The 13,450-nt window shown below is 32.6% G+C and overlaps 1 long non-coding RNA gene across 1 annotated transcript; it reads left to right on the top strand.

The window, feature by feature from the left end:
* Positions 1–948: 948 nt before the first annotated feature.
* On the top strand, positions 949–1,833 carry LOC141298422 (uncharacterized). The gene is made up of 2 exons (XR_012341581.1): positions 949–1,083; positions 1,489–1,833. It is a non-coding gene; the product is annotated as an uncharacterized lncRNA (long non-coding RNA).
* The last annotated feature ends 11,617 nt before the right edge of the window (positions 1,834–13,450 follow it).

Genomic DNA, 13,450 nt, shown 5'->3' with positions numbered 1-13,450 from the left:
TTACTGTAGTCAAAATTTTCAACTATATTGATTTTACTATTATATTTATTATACATATATAATACATTTTTAGTTCATTTATTTAAGTTATTTTAGTACATCAAGTTAAATAAAAATAAGAAATACTTGCTTGGCAACTAGCTGAAATGAAATAAGTTTACTTTTTCTCCAATATTTTATTATATTTTATTTATTTTTTAGATAAAAAATAAAGTGCATTTCTACTGTAATAAATTTTTTACTAGTAATATTTACTGCATATTTACTGTAGTCAAAAATTAACTATACTGATTTTACCATTATATTTATTATAAATATATGTATTTATATGTAAATGTATATATTTTTTTTATTTTTATTTTAGTACATCAAGTTAAATAAAAATGAGAAATACTGGCTTGGCAACTAGCTGAAATAGTTAGTTTACATTTCTTCAATATTTTTTTTATTTTTCAGATAAAGTTATGAAGTGCATTTTTACTGTAATTAATTTTTTACTAGTAATATTTACTGCATATTCACTATAAATATATAATACTTTTTTTTTTTTTAATTTAAGTTATTTAAGTACATCAAGTTAAATGAAAATGAAAATCTCCAATAATTTATTTGTCAATGTTTATTATATTTTAAATTATGACAATGTTTTTTTTTATGGTCTTAGTTTTAGTTTTAGTTAACAATAACAAAAAAACACACAAAAAAAACAAAAAAAAAGTTTAAAATATATTGTCCATTAGGTCTCATCTGCTTTGAAGTCAAAAGATTTTTAAGATTTTTCATATTCATATTAATTCATATTAAATGTGAAATTTGTTGAGGATGTTACGATGCACATGTCAGTGTGTTTTACACACATGAACGACCTCAAACCAAAATAATCGGAGCAGAAAATATAAGACAACCTGCCTTATAATGTTCGTCTAATGTGTGTGTTGTGTGTTATTAGATGAGCTTCTGGCCGCTGGTGAAGCAGAGACGTTTGATTTTGTCTTCATTGATGCTGACAAAGTCAACTACGACAGCTACTATGAGAAATCCCTGCAGCTGGTCAGAAAAGGCGGAATAATCGCTATAGATAATGTGAGTTCATATAATATCTTTCTTCATTTAACTCATTTCAGCTCATCAAGGCTGCATTTATTTGATCAAAAAAGCAGTAAAATTATGAAATATTATTATAATTTAAAACAGCTGTTTTCTATATGAATATACAGTACCGTGTAATTTATTCCTGTGATCAAAGCTGATATTTTTTGCTCATTACTCCAGTCTTCAGTGTCACATGATCCTTCAGAAATCATTCTATGCTGGTTTGCTGCTCAAGAAACATTTCTGATTATCACAGATGAATAGAAAGTTCAAAAGAACAGCATTTATTTAAAATTTAAATCTTTTGTAAGGTATTTTCAGTCACTTTTGATCAATTTCATGCCTCCTTAATGAATGAAAGCATTAATTTCTTCCCAATCAAATATCTAACCTAAGGTTCTGTGGAGCGGTAAAGTGGTGAACCCAGCAGAAGGCGACATCGACACCATCAGCATCGATAATCTGAACAAGAAGCTCCATCGAGACGTCAGAATCCAACTGAGCATGCTAACAGTAGGCGACGGGCTTACATTAGCATTTAAAATCTGACATTATATTGATATACCACCATAACAGCGATCATTCATTTAGGCTGTTCAATTGAGAATATGCATTGTTATAATTGAAAGTTTTGTAATCAATTGTTCATGGTGCCAAGTATTGATTATGTTTCTGAAAATATGTTTTAAATACGTATTTGTGGTATAACAGTTTTCAATAAAGAAAGTTACTGCACTGAAATATGAAATATTTTAATAAACGTTTTGAGTGTCTGGATTCTGTAAGTCAAAGCAAGGAGAAATAGAACAGTGAATTAAATACTCTGTCGGGAAGTAATCATTTTTACAGGGCTGCCAACTCTCACGCATTCAGCGTGAGACTCACGCAATTTACACTTTTCACACGCTCTCACGCCACACATCCATTTTCTCACGCAGTCAAAAGCACCCTCAGTTAAAACTGTAATAATATAAGATATTGGCTAAACAGATTTGGTAAAAGCTCCAGGGCGTATTTGTGTTTGTGCTCTGGAAATCGCCAAAAGACAAATTGTTTTCGTAGCGCTGAGCAATGTAGCCAATCACAGACATTTCTGTTGATCTAGAACGCCTGTGATTGGACATTGCGTCCTGAATTCACTCACCACTAAACACCAGATTTTTTTCCCTGTACACTTGCCAGTCCTCTCACTGTAAATAAGCGGTTCATTGATTATAAAGGGACTTTTGCGATTAACTGAAGCGACACGTTTTTAGTGATTATCAAGGAAGGGCTATTGCGCACTCCAAGGCTACATATAATCCGTTTAGAATTTGAATAAAAGTTTTGTTTTTCGTCCTGCTAACGGCTGTATAGGTACAAGAAGCAAAATTTCGGGAGTGATAAATTCCTCATGAAGGAAGGATTAATTTTCGAATATGAGAAAAATATAATTTCTCAGAACAGCAGACTACAGAAAAATATTTGAATTTTCGTGTCAAAATATATATATTTTTAAATGCAGTTGCAATTATTTATAATGACTAAATCTAGGAATTTTTTTACTGTACATAACTTTTTACCACAACAAGAAAAGTAAATAGTTTTGCAGCACTGCAACAGTTATTTTACAGCATTTTATGATGAAAACACAGTATGACATTTTTATAAATATATTAAAAAATAACAAATAATTTCACAATGCTGAAGTCAGACCAAATTTAAATAAAATAAAAAAAAAACTGCTCATGCGAACATGTGTGTACCATCTTTTTTGTATCATGATTAAAATGCAGTGTTTAGTTCTAATTTTCAATTTATTATTATTTTTTATTAAAAAATGTTTAGTTGTAGTAGCAGCAACTGCAAAAACAGTTTCATTGCCAGAAAAAAAAATATTTATGGCTGGTAAATTCTCTCAAATCACCCAAAAATTTCATTTGTATCATGAATAAAATGGGCCCTGCTTGCAAGTGTAGAAATTACAACAAAAGTATTGTAATTCCCCTACTGTAGAATAAGATAAAATAACATACTGGTGAAATACTAATTTTTATTTACTTTACAGAATTGTTTTCCAATATTACTGTCGTTGGAATAATAATATAAAATTATTATTATCAATTATTTTATCATTTTAAGTCAATTCACCAGCTTTTTTCTTTTAGTTTGCACACTGAAACTGCATTGGAGCTCTGAATTGTGAACTCTCAAAGTGCACCAGATAGATGAATTTAGCATTAGCGAGCATGCCCCCGGACCCCCCTAAAGACACTGCTGTGGGAATTCTCACTCCAAGCTGAACTCAAAAGTTGGCAGCCCTGTTTTTAACTGTTTACTAATAATAATTTAAAACATGTGCATATGCATTTTTATTTGTATGTCTAATATGTGACCCTGGACCACAAAACTAGTCTTAAGTAGCAGGGGTATATTTGTAGCAAGAGCCAAAAATGCATTGTTTGGGTCTCATTATTTTTATTTTACGCCAAAAATCATTAGGGTATAAAGTAAAGATTCATGTTCAATGAAGATATTTTGTAAATTACCTTTTTGATTAGTAAAATACATGGCTAAGAACTTCATTTGGCAACTTTAAAGGCGATTTTCTCAGTGTTTTGATTTTTTTTTTTTTTTTTTTGCACTCTGAAATTTCAGATTTTCAAATAGTTGTCTCTTGACCAAATATTATCATATCCTTACAAACCATACATCAATGAAAAGATAATTTATTCAACTTTAGATGATATATACATCTCAATTTCGACAAAATGGACTTGGACTGGTTGAAAACGCCAAACGTTAAAAAAAAAAAAAAAAAAAAAAAAAAACGCCAAACGTTTCTTGTCTTGTCACACTGAATTATGAATTACATGAACGTAAACCTACCATATCTTCACTTCAGAGCAGTCATATTTCAAAAACGTTGAGTAATTTGCATCTCTGGATATTACCGTCGATCTTTTATCGTTTCTATCATAAAACAGTTGTCAAATATTAAATGTTTTGCTACTTCCATCTTACCTCACGCTCTTTCGACGCTTCTCTTGCGTGACGTCTGTGAACAATAAACCCCGCCCACTGTGATTTGATTGGCCATTTCAATCATTTTGACATTGACGAGACTGTTGACTACTCAGCAAACCACATATATATTTTTAAATTCTTGTCTTCGTAACAACAAATACAGCAAAGCAGCGCGAATTTAGGCCATCTCTAATAATTGATCGGGACTTGCGACTTGTTCCGAGAGCCGTTTTAACGGCTTTGATTTGATCCTCATTAAGCCCCGCCTTAAAGCACTACTGACCAATCCTAACTCAGAAACCGAGCGCATTTAGGCCACGCCCACACATTGCGGGGTAAACAATCCAACGCTCTCCATTCATTTTGTATTGCAAGAAGCGGACTCCTTGTCATTTCTGACTTACAACAAAAAACAGAACAATGTCTAAAAGCTGCTATGAGACAAGGTGTACAGTAACCAAGCTAAAAAAAAAAAAAACACAGAACTACGCTTTTACAAGCTGTCGACCCCAAAAACGAGAGTTTATAAGGACACAAATAGTGGCAGATGTCAGGTTATTTCACTTCGGGCCATTCAGTTGGATCATTTCTCCAACAAATTGAAGGTAAGGAAAAGGAGCACTTACTTCGACCAATCAAATTTAGTTTCTCAATATATCTCCTTTTTTTCAGGGTGGTAAAATAATCCTTTGACATGATTAAAAAATATTTATTGTTGCTGGTAAATTTCCCTCCAGTAGACATAGTTCTTTTGTGTCCTTAAACGACAGCTTATAAAACGTAGTTCTGTGTTTTTTAGCTTGTATACTATACACCTTGTCACATAGCAGCTTTAGACATTGTTCCGATTAATAAATCAGTAATGAAGGAGGCATCTTGTTTTCCCTTCCAGTGGGCGTGGTTTTCATATTTTGACGCGTGTCGCTCTCATTAAGCCCCGCCTTAAAGCATTCCTGACCAATCCTAACTCAGAAACCGTTGATTTCCAGATAATATATATATTTTTGCGCTTTTATTTCTTATTTTAGGTAGTTTTTAAAAAATCTATTATTGAAATATAGTTCATAAAACACGACACAATTCCAGTTGTAGGACTTTATTGCAAAGGTGAACATACAGAAGGGAATGATTGTGCGGTTGAGCAGGGAAAGCCTCTCGTCTCCCTCGTTCATCAGTGTCTGCGTGAGTGTTTCATGGGGAGGTAGTGTGGAAACAACCGCAACATCTCACGACGAAAGAACCCGTTTGAGAGCCATAAAAGCCTGAATACAGAGAGAGAAGGACGATAAAGCTAAACTACCACAACAAACAGCCAAACAACAGCGTCCGGACATCACTAAACAGCAGCGGTAACTTAAGAGGAGACGCTCCGTGTGCAAATCATCATCTACATTCAAAACATTTACAATTAATCTATCACCCTCACGCTAATAAAAACTCATATATGGTTATTTAAAAATCTTTAAACATCTCTTTTCCACACAAAAACACTGTCAAGCTCCAAAAATGGCATTATCAAAGTATATTTAAGATATTGTATAGTTTCAGAAGACTTTATATTGTGTTTTAATCCATGTTGCCAAGTCCGCGGTTTTCCCGCAGAATTGGCCTACTTTACCACTGTTGCCGCAGGTTGAAGCAACACCAATAACATAATATTTAGCCTCTGGAATGCTTTTACTAGGGAAACCCCGCCAAAAAGTGTATTTTACACTTGGGGAACCCCTTTAAAACGCTTTCGGGCTAGTTTTGAGTAGCAATTGGGTGGGTTTTGTTTTGAGAACCTGGCAACCCTGGGTCCTTTTTTTTTTTTAGTTTGACAGTCTTAGTTACTGTTATGTAAAGAAGAGATGCATAAATATTTATGCTTATCAAAATCAAGGTTTGCAACAACGAGGATGAGTAAATAATAATAATAATTTACATTTTTGGTAAACTATTCCTCAGAAAATGACCAGGAAAGGAAAGCACATATAGATGGAAAGCGCCGCTTTGGGGAGAAATATTGACAGTAAGGTAGTGCTGCAAATAAATAAGAGACGAGGCGCAGGTTTGGGTTCAGCATTCGGGTTAAAGCCGACGGTGGTCTGCGTGTGGAGATATCAGACTCTTCCCTTTGCCAGATGTTCCCGTGAGAAACGCAACATGACGCTTAGTCGGGTGTTATGCCTCCAGTTCGAGTCCCAGACCCAGTTTATGGCCTCCAGCGTTGACGTTCTTTCCATCAACCAGAGCGGAAAGCGTCAGCTTCACTCCTGGATACAAACACAGTTTGCATTAGACTCAGATTCAGATTCATTCTTTATTTCATTGGTTAAAAGAAGCAAACTTATGTCTGACTCACATTTCACACCAGAATAAAATGGGAAGAAATTAGAAGTAATACTTGACTCTTTTGATTTTGAGAGAAACATGTATCAAGTTGTGCAGAATATGATAGAAGTATGAAAAACTGCTGTGCTTACATCCTAACTGTACTGATTTTGAGATAAAATTAAAACAAAATAAAAAAAAATTTAAAAAAATTGTACAAATCAAAATTAAAATTAATAAAATAAGAAAAATTATACAATACAAAAAATAAACAATGATAAAAATATTTTCTATAAAATTAAATAAAAACAAAATAAATTTAAATGTAAAAATTAAATAAAATAATTGTGAAAACGTAATAAAGTAATCAAATATGTCAGACTAAACAAAAAAATCATTAAATAAAATAAAACAATAAAATAAAAACAAATCAAAATATTTTATATAAAACTAATTAAAAATGAAAAAAAGGAATACAACACAATAATAAAAACTTTATGTAAAACAAAAAATATATTAAACAAAATGAAATTAATGAAATAAAAACTAAACTAAAAACAAAAATACAATACAAACTAAACAAAAAATAATAAAAGTACACAAAATATATACATTTTATACAAACAAAAATAAAATAAATTACATTAAAATAAATATTTACATTTCAACTGAAATCCATCATTTTATTTCTCCAGAAGAGCATCAAATTGTTCCATAGCTTCAGTTTGTCTGTGGATTTTAGAAAAAAGTCAGATTGGTTTATATTAGACAGTCTTTATAATCAATAATTCATGCACAGTCACAGGTTAGTGTTTCATTTCAATAATATAGCAAACAAAACTGATGCAAATATAAAAGTAACACATAAAAATATAAAATTAACACATATACAAGTAATGTATATACAGGCAAGACCTGAATTTTATTTTTATTTTATTTTTTTATTTAATTAAAAAAAAAAATTTTAAACATAAAAATACAACAATAACACACATAGAAAAAATGTATATTCAGGCAAGACCTGGAATTAAATTAAGTTAAATTAAACATAAAAATATAAAAAATAACACGTATAGAACAAATGGTTTAATTTAATTTAATTTAATTTAATTTCAAACCATAGTGTGGGTTAGTGTTATAAGCTTAATAAATTAATAACATTTGTAAATTAGCAATATTAATAGTTCCCAACAGGGAATGTTGGTTGTTTATACAGTAATTATGCTGTTATAAAAATATTTCATTCATTTTAAAGTTAAAAAGATAGAGGTTTATTTTACAACCTGAAAAATCACCATAAAACAAGATGAATTTATGGTTTTATCTCTGATCTTGAACCAAATCAGTCTAGTCTTGTTTTGTCTAGAATAAGACATGTATGTGCAAGAAATCTATGTATGTATGTGTCTATTTACTGGACAACAACAAAAAGGTTCTAAATGGAGCAAATAAACTGCAGATATTGGCATTTTTTGACCACACCGCATGTTTTGTTTTTGTGCATTTTTGCCATTTTTTGGCTCAAACGCCTGCGGTGTGCAAACTTAAAACACAGTTCCTTTAAATATTCATCATGACAGACTCCAAGAGTCGCAGCGCTGGAGCGTATGCATGTTTTACTAACAAACCAAACCCACAGCTTCCCTGGAGTTGAGCTGGCAGTCCGACGCACGACTCGCTCACTACATGAAAACGTGACCGCCGACTGACCACACGTTCATATATTAGTAACACAAAACAACAGTCACTCCTGCGCTTCAGCTCGTCTGAACAATCAATCTTTCAGCACATTCAGCTCAAACCACAACTTTGCAGAAAAATTATTACATCTGTCTTGTTTTCCAGTAAATAGCTATAAAACAAGACATATTTACTTAGTTTAGACTGCAGACAATATATCTTCATTTATGTTTACTGTTCCAAATACAAAATCTCACTAATTTTCTTTTATTTGATTTATGTTTAGAAAAACAAACACAGTTTTAAAGAAATAGATCAGCCAAAAATGAAAATATGCTACAAGTTTACTCACTCTCAGGCTGTCCAAGATTAGGATGACTTTGTTTCTTCATCAGATTTGGAGAAATGTAGACTTACATCACTTGCTCACCAATGGATGTGAATGGGTGCCGCCAGAATGAGAGTCCAAATAGCTGATCCAGTAATCCACACCACTTCAGTCCATCAATGAACATCTTGAGAAGACAAAAGCTGAAACAAATCCATCAAGACATTTTTAACTAAAATCCCAGAAACATTGTGATGTTTTTATCAGACTCTTAATCTGATGGCACCCATTTACATCCATTGATGAGCAAGTGATGGAATGACACATTTCTCCAAATCTGATGAAGAAGTAAACTCATCTACATCTCAGCTGACCTGAAGGGGAGCACATTTAATTTTTGGCTGAACTATTCCTTTAATTATGGATTACTTAAGGATTACTGTGATGTTTTTATCAGCTGTTTGGACTCTCATTCTGACGGCACCCATTCACATCCATTGGCGAGCAAGTGATGGATTTATTCACTCTCACTCTAAGATTAGGATGAGTTTGTTCTTCATCAGATTTGGAGAAATGTAGACTTACATCACTTGCTCACCAATGGATGTGAATGGGTGCCGCCAGAATGAGAGTCCAAACAGCTGATCCAGTAATCCACACCACTCCAGTCCATCAATGAACATCTTGAGAAGACAAAAGCTGAAACAAATCCATCATTATTATCGACATTTTTAACTAAAATCCCAGAAACATTGTGATGTTTTTGTCAGACTCTCAATCTGATGGCACCCATTTACATCCATTGATGAGCAAGTGATGGAATGACACATTTCTCCAAATCTGATGAAGAAACACACTCATCTACATCTCGGATGACCTGAAGGTGAACACATTTCATTTTTGGCTGAACTATTCCTTTAATTATGGATTCCTTGTGGATTATTGTGATGTTTTTATCAGCTGTTTGGACTCTCATTCTGACGGCACCCATTCACATCCACTGGTGAGCAAGTAATGGATTTACTCACTCTCAGGCTGTCCAAGATTAGGATGAGTTTGCTTCTTCATCGGATTTGGAGAAATGTAGACTTACATCACTTGCTCACCAATGGATGTGAATGGGTGCCGTCAGAATGAGAGTGCAAATAGCTGATCTAGTAATCCACACCACTCCAGTCCATCAATGAACACCTTGAGAAGACAAAAGCTGAAACAAATCCATCAAGACATTTGTAACTAAAATCAAGAGTTGCAAGGTTCGTACAGATACTGTAAAATAAAATTCCAGGACTTTCAAGGACTTTTCCAGCACTTTCAAGATTTTAAAGAACTTCAATCAGAGATCTTAGTTATCAAACAATGTCTTCTCTTTCAAATTCTAAATTCTAAAGTAAGGATGGAATACTGGTTTAATGATAAATCGTGATAAAAACCGTATCCGATTACCGTGATTTGAACAACTGAGGATAAATAAATCCAGCTTTTTCATAAGCGCCGTCTAGTGTCAGAGAGTGGATTTACAGGGAGTGACATTTACATTTGTCTGGCCAAAAACTTTTTTTGACAATTTTGACATTAAGCAATTCAGATAAGGTATCTAGAAATATTTATGGAGCAGATAAAATACATATAAACATTTGTTAATCAAATATCATTTTGACTTAACCCTTTTCTTTATTTAAAGGCTAAAATGTGAGGTTTACCATTTTATGAAACCTTTTCAAAGTTTTATTTGAACATTTCATACATGTTATTAGATTAACTGTTGCCAGTCATGTTGTCATTTAAAATCCAGACATCATAGGTAATGTTATTGTTTTAGTGTTTATGCAAACAAAAAGTACTTTTATTTATTTTTTGTTGATTTTAAATACAAAGGTTTGTGAAATGTTTTATGTGTCAGTACTTTTTTAACATTTCCAGCACATTTTAACAGTACTGCGATAATTTAGGTCACTATCCCCCAGTTTCACAGATAAGGCTTAAGCCTAGTCCTAGACTAAAATGTAAGTCTGAGCTGTTTCAACTGAAATAAAATTGCACTGATTGGTTTTAAAATATATCAGTCTCTTTGTTTTGTCTCAAGATGCACACCAGTAATGTTTTTTTCTAAGCACGTTTATAAAAATTACTTAAATTTCCTAATTGAACTATGGCCTAATCCTGACTTAGTCTAAGGCCTGTCTGTGAAACCGGGCCTATAAGAAATAAGAAAGATAAGAAATTTTCATATCGTTACAAATAAAAATATACTAATATATACTACTAAAGTGATTTGTATTTGTGTACACTTGCTTTTTTCTTTGTTTTGTTTTCAAAACCGTACTGCCTTAGTGGTTTGATGTTTTCTACAGTTTAAGAAAAAGAAAAATCAGAAAAAAAAAAGATTTCACTTTTAAGTCCCGATCTCAAATGATTAACAATTGCTAGTAGTAGATTTGCTAGTTTTACGACATTAACTGAAATAAACAAACAAAAAAAAAAAAAAAAATATATATATATATATATATATATATATATATATATAAATTGTTTGTGTACAAATGTTCTTTTTTTGAAAAAATTGAACACTTATTTCATAGATACATTGCATTTCAATAATTCAAGAACTTTTCAAGTAGGTTAACTCTTCAGGAATATTGCTATTTTCAAGGGTTTTTCAGGCTTTACATAATTTCAAAAAGTCAAATTCAAGTACTTTAAGCACCTTGTACAAACCCTGTTCATCAGTCATTCCATCACTTGCTCAGCAATGGATGTGAATGGGTGCCGTCAGAATGAGAGTCCAAACAGCTGATAAAAACATCACAATAATCCACAAGTAACCATTCCGGCCCATCGGTTAACATCCCGAGAAGACAAAAGCTAAAAAACAATCCACCATTTCGACATTTTAAACTGAAATGCAAGAAATCAAGCATCGTTTACAAGTTGAAACAGTCCAAAATAGCTCTAAACTAATATGTGACTGGATTTTCATGTGAGAGACAACAGGAGATGGTCTGTTATTATGGAAGTGCTATTATAGATTGTCGACTCAGTTTGAAGTTAAAAACATCTAGATGGATTTGTTTTGTCTTCTCAAGATGTTAACCGATGGACTGGAGTGTTGTGGGTTACTTGTGAATTATTGTTTTGTTTTTATCAGCTGTTTGGACTCTCATTCTGACGGCACCCATTCACTGCAGAGGATCCATTGGTAAGCAAGTGATGCAATGCTACATTTCTCCAAATCTGATGAAGAAATAAACTCCTCTACATCTCGGATGGCCTGAGGCTAAACTATTCCTCTAATTCCATTTTGGTTTAAAGACGTTTCCTGGAAAACGAGACGCAGATAGCGATTAGGGTGATTTGTGTTTGGTGTAAATCTCCAAAGATACACAAACAGACAAAACTAAACACTCTCACACATATCAGAAGAGCGAAAGCCAGTCGCGCATAAATAATCCTGTCGTCAACACAAATAACCCAAATGATACACAGAGGATCCTTCACTCTGAAGGGCTGTTTACAAAATCGTTACAGCTGCGCTTCTGTGTCCCACAAAATAGACGGCGTTGCTATATGGTTTCTAAGGCACTCTGAGCAAATGAGAGATTAAAGGAGAAGCTCACTTCCAGAACAAAAATGTACAGATAATTTACAAACCACCTTGTCATCCAAGATGTTCGTTTTTTTCTTTCTTCAGTTGTAAAGAAATTGTTTATTGAGGAGAACATTTTAGGATTTCCCTCCATATAGTGGACTTCTATGGTGCAAAATGCAGTTTCAATGCAGCTTCAAAGGGCTCCAAACAATCCCAGCCGAGGAAGAAGGCTCTTATCTAGCGAACAGATCATCACAGTGCCAAATACTTAAATATTTAGACTTAATAGGCTATTTATTGTCAAAGCTTTTTTTACATTTTAATCTGTTAACCTGTTTAATCTACAACATGCCCTAGATATTGTTTAAAAGTGTTTTGATTCTTTATTGTTTGGTCAAACTTTACATTAGAGCTTTATTAGTTAACATAAACTGCCATTGAAACATTCTTCTAAACATTCATTAATCTTAGGTCATTTCAATATTTAATAACAAACTGGTAAAATCTAAAGTTGTAACTGTGTTATTTAAAGAGCTTATATGAACTAAGAGTTGTGTTTTTTAACACAGATAACTTAAGTAGCAAATGTAGCTATTGCTCATTGTGAATATTAATGCATAAACCAAGAGATCTTACTGTAAAGTGACACCTATTGCTCTTTATAATTCCTTTGCACTTTAATCTGTATCGCCTTGTTGTTTTTACATGCTCAGTTATTTTTGTTAAAAGAAAATAATTAAACCTGTTATACTGTATTATGACACCACTTTTTTGCAAATAAATTTTAATACTGTTATAATACTACCTTATACCGCGATAAAAGCATTAACATTTAATCGCAACATAAAAAATTGATAACCCTACGCATATTGCATATTTTTACTTTTTCATTTAAAGAAACCAAACCAATGCATAGTTGACATTTGTGGCAACGAGAAAATAAAAAAAAGAAAAGAAAAATCAGGAAGAGTGTATTCAGCTTGTTTTTTTTAAGCTAAAATTATGGCATGCAGTTGCTTCAAACAGTGGTATAAAGCTATTGAAAACATCAATCAATGAAAATTGTGATAATTGTAATTAATAATCGCAATGACAATTTCAAGGGAATAATCAACAATTATGATTTTACTTTTTAACCTCAAATGCTCGTCTTGTCTAGCTCTGCATGAACTCTGTGTATTCCAGTTCATGACAGTTAGGATATGTCAAAAAAAAACTCCCATCTCATGTTCTCCTCCAACTTCAGAATCGTCCTACATCACTGTTTTACCTTTTTTTTTGTAAAGGGTGTTTGATGATCTTTGCACGTTCAACTTTGTAAACACTGGGTCAGTTCTTCTGCAGCAACAGGACGATTTTAAAGTTGGAGGAAAAAATGAGATGGATATGTGGTGTATGTGTGCACGCGAGGCCCCGGCGCGATCGAATAGCTGAAACATAAA

The sequence above is a fragment of the Garra rufa genome, chromosome 22 (genome assembly GCF_049309525.1).
Source record: "Garra rufa chromosome 22, GarRuf1.0, whole genome shotgun sequence".
NCBI classification, from domain to species: Eukaryota; Metazoa; Chordata; class Actinopteri; order Cypriniformes; family Cyprinidae; genus Garra; species Garra rufa.
Note: the sequence above shows the minus strand (reverse complement) of the source record. Positions and strands in the feature narration are given on the sequence as shown.